The sequence below is a fragment of the Montipora foliosa genome, chromosome 7 (assembly GCF_036669935.1).
Source record: "Montipora foliosa isolate CH-2021 chromosome 7, ASM3666993v2, whole genome shotgun sequence".
NCBI classification, from domain to species: Eukaryota; Metazoa; Cnidaria; class Anthozoa; order Scleractinia; family Acroporidae; genus Montipora; species Montipora foliosa.
The window spans coordinates 39,014,786-39,021,706 of NC_090875.1; positions in this window are offsets into that span (position 1 = coordinate 39,014,786).

The following is a 6,921-nucleotide window of genomic DNA, read 5'->3' on the forward strand; positions in this document are numbered from 1 at the left end:
TGCATACATACTTTATTAGGTTTTCCAAAAAGATCGTTTCCCTTATTTCTTGGTTCCCTTTTCACTTCGGACCGCGGTGAACAGACCAATTGAGTGTTTTGAAGAATCGTTAAATCCGCCATTTCCGATTTTGTTCGCCCGGTACACGTTGAAGGAGAATCTCGTGAGACAGTGGTCAACCCTGTCTGGGATCGCCACCGAATTTGAACGCAGGCCCTACAAGAGACAAATAGACAACTTATTTTTATTCCCCATTTACTTGCAGTTAAAGAGAGAAGCGATTCATCGTAAAGTCCCCGGGATATCCGTAAGATCCGGCCAATCCGAACCCTCCCGAGAACTTTTCGGCCAGCTCGCTCGACTTATCTTGCATTGAAATATTCATGAGGTACGACCTGGCCGAAGAGTTTTCCGACCGGGACCGAAATGGCCGGGACTCGAGAACTTTCCGAAAACAAAATCGATATCATCATATCATATAAGATCTGTAAAACAAAACTAAACTGCAAGTAGATTGTGAATGATCTACTTACAGCCGAAGAGAGAAGTTATGTGATGCAATATTCGTAGCATCTCCGGGAAATCCGTGATATCCGCCTTTTCCGACTCAGCTGAGATAATAATCAAGTGTCACGTACCGAAATGGCCGGGAATCGAGAATTTTCCGAAGACAAAATCGATATCTCATCATATAACCTCTGCAAAACAAGACAAAACTGCAAGTAGATTGTGAATGATCTACTTAAAGCCGAAGAAAGAAGTTATGTAATGCAATATTCATAGCATCTCCGGGAAATCCGTGATATCCGCCTTTTCCGACCCCTTCTGAGATAATAATCAAGTGTCACGTACCGAAATGGCCGGGAATCGAAAATTTTCCAAAAACAATATCGACATATCACATCATATAACCTCCGCAAAACAAAACAAAACTGCAAGTAGATTGTGAATGATCTACTTACAGCCGAAGAGAGAAGTCATGTGATGCAATATTCATAGCATCTCCGGGAAATCCGTGATATCCGCCTTTTCCGACCCAGCTGAGATAATAATCAAGTGTCACGTGGGACGACAGAGCGATACGAATAGCCGTAACATCCGGCCAATCCGAACCCTCCCGAAAACCTTTTTGTCGGAAAAGTCGGATTTATCGGATTTCCCGAAGATGCAACGAATATCTAACGAGGTAAAACAACTTACAGTTAAATTGACAAGTTATATGATAAGATATTCATGGCATCTCCGGGAAATCCGTGAAATCCGACTTTTCCGACCCCTTCTGAGATAATAATCAAGTGTCACGTTCCGAAATGGCCGGGAATCGAGAATTTTCCGAAGACAAAATCGATATCACATCATGCAACCTCTGCAAAACAAGACAAAACTGCAAGTAGATTGTGAATGATCTACTTACAGCCGAAGAGAGAAGTTATGTGATGCAATATTCATAGCATCTCCGGGAAATCCGTGATATCCGCCTTTTCCGACCCAGCTGAGATAATAATCAAGTGTCACGTGGGACCACATAGCGAGACGAATAGCCGTAACATCCGCCCAATTCGAACCCTTCCGAAAACCTTTTCGTCGGAAAAGTCGGATTTATCGGATTTCCCGGAGATGCCACGAATATCTAATGTTGTAAGACAACTTACAGTTAAATTGACAAGTCATATCATAAGATATTCATGGCATCTCCGGGAAATCCGTGAAATCCGACTTTTCCGGCCCATCTGCCAAAAAACTTTCAAGAGTCACGTGAGAGTAGCAAAAGAGTATCTCAAGTAGGGCGGAAAAGTCGGATTTCACGGATTTCCCGGAGATGCCATGAATATCTTATGATATTACTTGTCAATTTAACTGTAAGTTGTCTTACAAAACTACTTACAGTTAAATTGAGAAGTTATATAATAAGATATTCATGGCATCTCCGGGAAATCCGAGAAATCCGTCTTATCCGGCCCATCTCGCAGAAAATTTTCAAGAGTCACGTGAGAGTAGCAAAAGAGTATCTGAAGTAGGGCGGAAAAGTCGGATTTCACGGATTTCCCGGAGATGCCATGAATATCTTATCATATAACTTCTCAATTTAACTGTAAGTAGTTTTATAAGACTACTTACAGTTAAATTGAGAAGTAATATCATGAGATATTCATGGCCTCGCCGGGAACTCCGTGAAATCCGACTTTTCCGGCCCATCTGGCAGAAAATTTTTAAGAGTCACGTGAGAGTAGCAAAAGAGTATCTCAAGTAGGGCGGAAAAGTCGGATTTCACGGATTTCCCGGAGATGCCATGAATATCTCATGATATTACTTCTCAATTTAACTGTAAGTAGTCTTATAAAACTACTTACAGTTAAATTGAGAAGTTATATGATAAGATATTCATGGCATCTCCGGGAAATCCGTGAAATCCGACTTTTCCGCCTTACTTGAGATACTCTTTTGCTACTCTCACGTGACTCTTGAAAGTTTTCTGCCAGATGGGCCGGAAAAGTCGGATTTCACGGATTTCCCGGAGATGCCATGAATATCTTATGATATTACTTGTCAATTTAACTGCAAGTAGTCTTATAAAACTACTTACAGTTAAATTGAGAAGTAATATCATGAGATATTCATGGCATCTCCGGGAAATCCGTGAAATCCGACTTTTCCGCCTTACTTGAGATACTCTTTTGCTACTCTCACGTGACTCTTGAAAGTTTTCTGCCAGATGGGCCGGAAAAGTCGGATTTCACGGATTTCCCGGAGATACTATGAATATTGCATCACACAACTTCTCTCTTCGGCTGTAAGTAGATCATTCACAATCTACTTGCAGTTTTGTCTTGTTTTGCAGAGGTTATATGATGTGATATCGATTTTGTCTTCGGAAAATTCTCGATTCCCGGCCATGTCGGTACGTGACACTTGATTATTATCTCAGAAGGAGTCGGAAATGTCGGATTTCACGGATTTCCCGGAGATTCCATGAATATCTTATGATATTACTTGTCAATTTAACTGTAAGTTGTTTTACATCATTAGATATTCGTGACATCTCCGGGAAATCCGATAAATCCGACTTTTCCGACGAAAAGGTTTTTGGAAGGGTTCGGATTGGCCGGATGTTACGGCTATTCGTATCGCTCTGTCGTCCCACGTGACACTTGATTATTATCTCAGCTGGGTCGGAAAAGGCGGATATCACGGATTTCCCGGAGATGCTATGAATATTGCATCACATAACTTATCTCTTCGGCTGTAAGTAGATCATTCACAATCTACTTGGAGTTTTGTTTTGTTTTGTTTTGTTTTACAGAGCTTATATGATGTGATGATATCGATTTTGTTTTCGGAAAGTTCTCGAGTCCCGGCCATTTCGGTCCGGGTCGGAAAATTCTTCGGCCAGGTCGTACCTCATGAATATTTCAATGCAAGATGAGCCGAGCGAGCTGGCCGAAAGGTTTTCGGGAAGGTACGGATTGGCCGGATCTTACGGCTATTCGTCTCGCTCTGTCGTCCCACGTGACACTTGATTGTTATCTTAGATGGGTCGGAAAAGGCGGATATCACGGATTTCCCGGACATACTATGATTATTGCATCACATAACTTCTCTCTTCGGCTTTAAGTAGATCATTCACAATCTACTTGCAGTTTTGTCTTGTTTTGCAGAGGGTATATGATGTGATATCGATTTTGTCTTCGGAAAATTCTCGATTCCCGGCCATTTCGGTACGTGACACTTGATTATTATCGCAGAAGGGGTCGGAAGAGGCGGATATTACGGATTTCCCGGATATGCTATGAATATTGCATCACATAATATCTCTCTTCGGCTGTAAGGAGATCATTCACAATATACTTGCAGTTTTGTTTTGTTTTACAGAGTTTATATGATGTGATGATATCGATTTTGTTTTCGGAAAGTTCTCGAGTCCCGGCCATTTCGGTCCCGGTCGGAAAACTCCTCGGCCAGGTCGTACTTCATGAATATTTCAATGCAAAGTGAGCTGAGGGAGCCGACCGAGAGGTTCTCGGGAGGGTTCGGGTTAGCCGGATCTTATGGCTCTTCGTACAGCTCTTTCGTCTGACATGCCATTTGAATGTTATTTGAAATCAGCCGGAATAGCCGGATTTCCCGGAGATGCTATGAATATTACATCACATAACATCTCTCCTCAACTGTAAGTGGCTTCACACAGGTCTACTTGCAATTTTTTTTTTGGTTTCGTTTTGTTTTTGCTTTGTTTGCTAGGGTTATATGTTGTGATTTCGACCGTGTCTCCGGAAAATCCTCGAGTCTCGGCAATTTCGGCCCCTTCCAGAAACTTTGCGGCCAGCACTCTCGTCTCACATTTCACATGCATATTGATGATAAATAGTCTGGTCAAAAGGTCTTTGAAAGGGATTGGAAAATAACCGGATCTCAATATCATACTACAGAACCTCCCCTTTAACTGCAAGTTTACTACGTGCATTAAACCCTAAATCGATGACCAGTTTATTCATCTTCGATTCTCGTCTAGCTCTGTCACTGGAAGGTGCTCCATCGATAACTTCTTGAGAGAGCCCGGAAACGACGGATTATTTGGCTGTTGCGGAATTGTGTTTACATTATTGTATTGTATCGTTTTTCTCTTTCGCCCAAAATGATGCAGATATGTCCAGAAATGCCTGTAATTAGATGCACGCCGTTTTAATAAGCGTCGAATTATGGCCACTTGAAGTAAGGCCTATTTTGTTCTTTTTCGCGTTCTTTTTTTTTTTGGTTTGTTTGTTCGATTCTCCGGTTAATGTGAGTGTCTGTTTTGTTTTTGTTTTCGGTCACCGCGCATTTCCCTGGGGTATTTGGATGCCGCCGAGTAAGGTGCATCCGCGACAAATTTCCTTTGAAATAGTGACAAAGGGCTTGGTCCACTTTTCACCATGAAGTTGACGCACACACATAAAAGAAACTCAGTTCGCACGCCGTATTGTTGGGCAATTTTGGAACACACACCTTGCCAGCAACACGACTACGACTTGCTCTAATTTCTATCGACTGCCTGAGAATATCATTCGATAGCGTGTATCCTCTAGAATGTGTTTATGTCGAAAAAGGGCGTTTCTGCGGTGAAACAATGAGGGGTTGTCTTTTTTTTTTTTTCTGATCTCCTGAACCACTTTTCGTTTCCTCTAGAGGCGGGTTACATACAATGCGGTCGAGATTCAAGAGAACAAAAGTTATAGATTGTTTTTTTTTTTTTTTTTTAATATCATTCTCATTCTAAAATGTTAGGTGCAATAAAACATGCGGCTGTTGGACGGCGCAATGACGCCCCGCAGCGACCAGTTAATTATTTCATTCAATTTCACAAGTTTTCTTGCTGGTATATATATCATTATATATATAAGATCGAGCGACAACACTTGCCGACCTATTGATGTTCATACGATGTTGCGAGCAAAAAATCCCTGTCGCCAGCTGAACAGCGAAGGCATTAAGAGCGCGGCTCTCTGCTACGTGAGTCCAGTAGTGAGCGGACGATGCAGTATTGTGAGTGCGAAATGCGTGTGCAACGTGAGGTACAACTCTCTCCGTCGGTCTTGGGCTTCAATTTGCAAGACGCGCGATTCTTGCGATACAGCAATTTCAAGTACGTTTACTTCAATGCATGGAATGTTATTTCAACTTTTAACTGAATGCTAACTAAGAAAATTCCCCTGTTTTTCAGGCATTCCAAACGCAGCATTTTTCTTTAGTGCGATTGCCACACACGAGAGAAAGAAGGAACCCGTCAACGGGCAAAGCGACGACGATTCCGATGAAAATGATACTGCCGAAGACATGAGAAGTCAAGTACGAAGTCAAGTGGACCGGCTGGTGGGAGGAAACGTGGAAAACACAGAAAAAGTCTTGCACCCCGCGATTTCCTATTGGATCGCTTTAACTACACCCAACGGCGCTCCTGCCAATCCCATAACTGTGCACAGAGCATTACTTGATTGCGGAGTGGCAGTGACCGCAAATCGGGTAAGGAAGCTATTTGTTTGGAAAAAACCTTTCCTTGGGTATCTGTCCACTTATCCAAAATAATATACTACTACTACCATCTCTACATAATCACGATGTCACTTTCACAGGAGTGATCTTTCAATGAGTCGTGAGTTTAAAACATATTACATGACTGTTGATCAATACAATACTGTTGTAATTACAAGAGAAAATTACAAAAAAAAAAAATTGCTATGATTATATGAGCAAATTGTGACAATCTTTAAAAGTAACTACACTGTACAGAAAATTATATATATACATGTACATGTAACAAGCTCCAAAATTGAAAGTAAACATTACGAAATGCTGCTAAAAATGGCGGCCGAGTAAGTAAATAATGTCCCTCGTCGCATCTGAAAGGCATCAACGAATGCCGGCCTGGTATGGACTAGACTCTCTTGCAGCGCTTTTAACTTTTTTTCTTTTATCTCTGAAAACGAACTGAAAACGAATCATGTTGTTTTTCCCACTTTAGGTTCAGATTCAAGAGCAGAACGAGTCGATGGCAATGAAAGAGCTGTACAAAGTGTTCAAGGGCCACAGAAATGAGTTCCTGCAAGACCTGGTGCGGGCATCGTATCAGCACTGCTACGACCAAGCAACCCGGACGCTGTTCGGGGCCGTTGATCATTTGGATTCCCAAGAAGTTCGAGAATGCGGAACAGAAAATGTAGTGCGCGTCACCTTGGTGAATCGAAACTTCGAGGAATCGTTAGGGACTTTAGTCGTGAGGCTAATGGAAGCGAGACTCCAAATCGACAAATTTGGATTCAGTACGTTTGTGGGGGAATGGATTTCCGACGATCTCGTTGTCTCTCGGGAACCGATGCAACAGAGTTGTGGGCGGAGGCGCAAGAGAGGTGTAAGCGAAAGTCAGGGACAAGCTAAGAAACCAAGAAG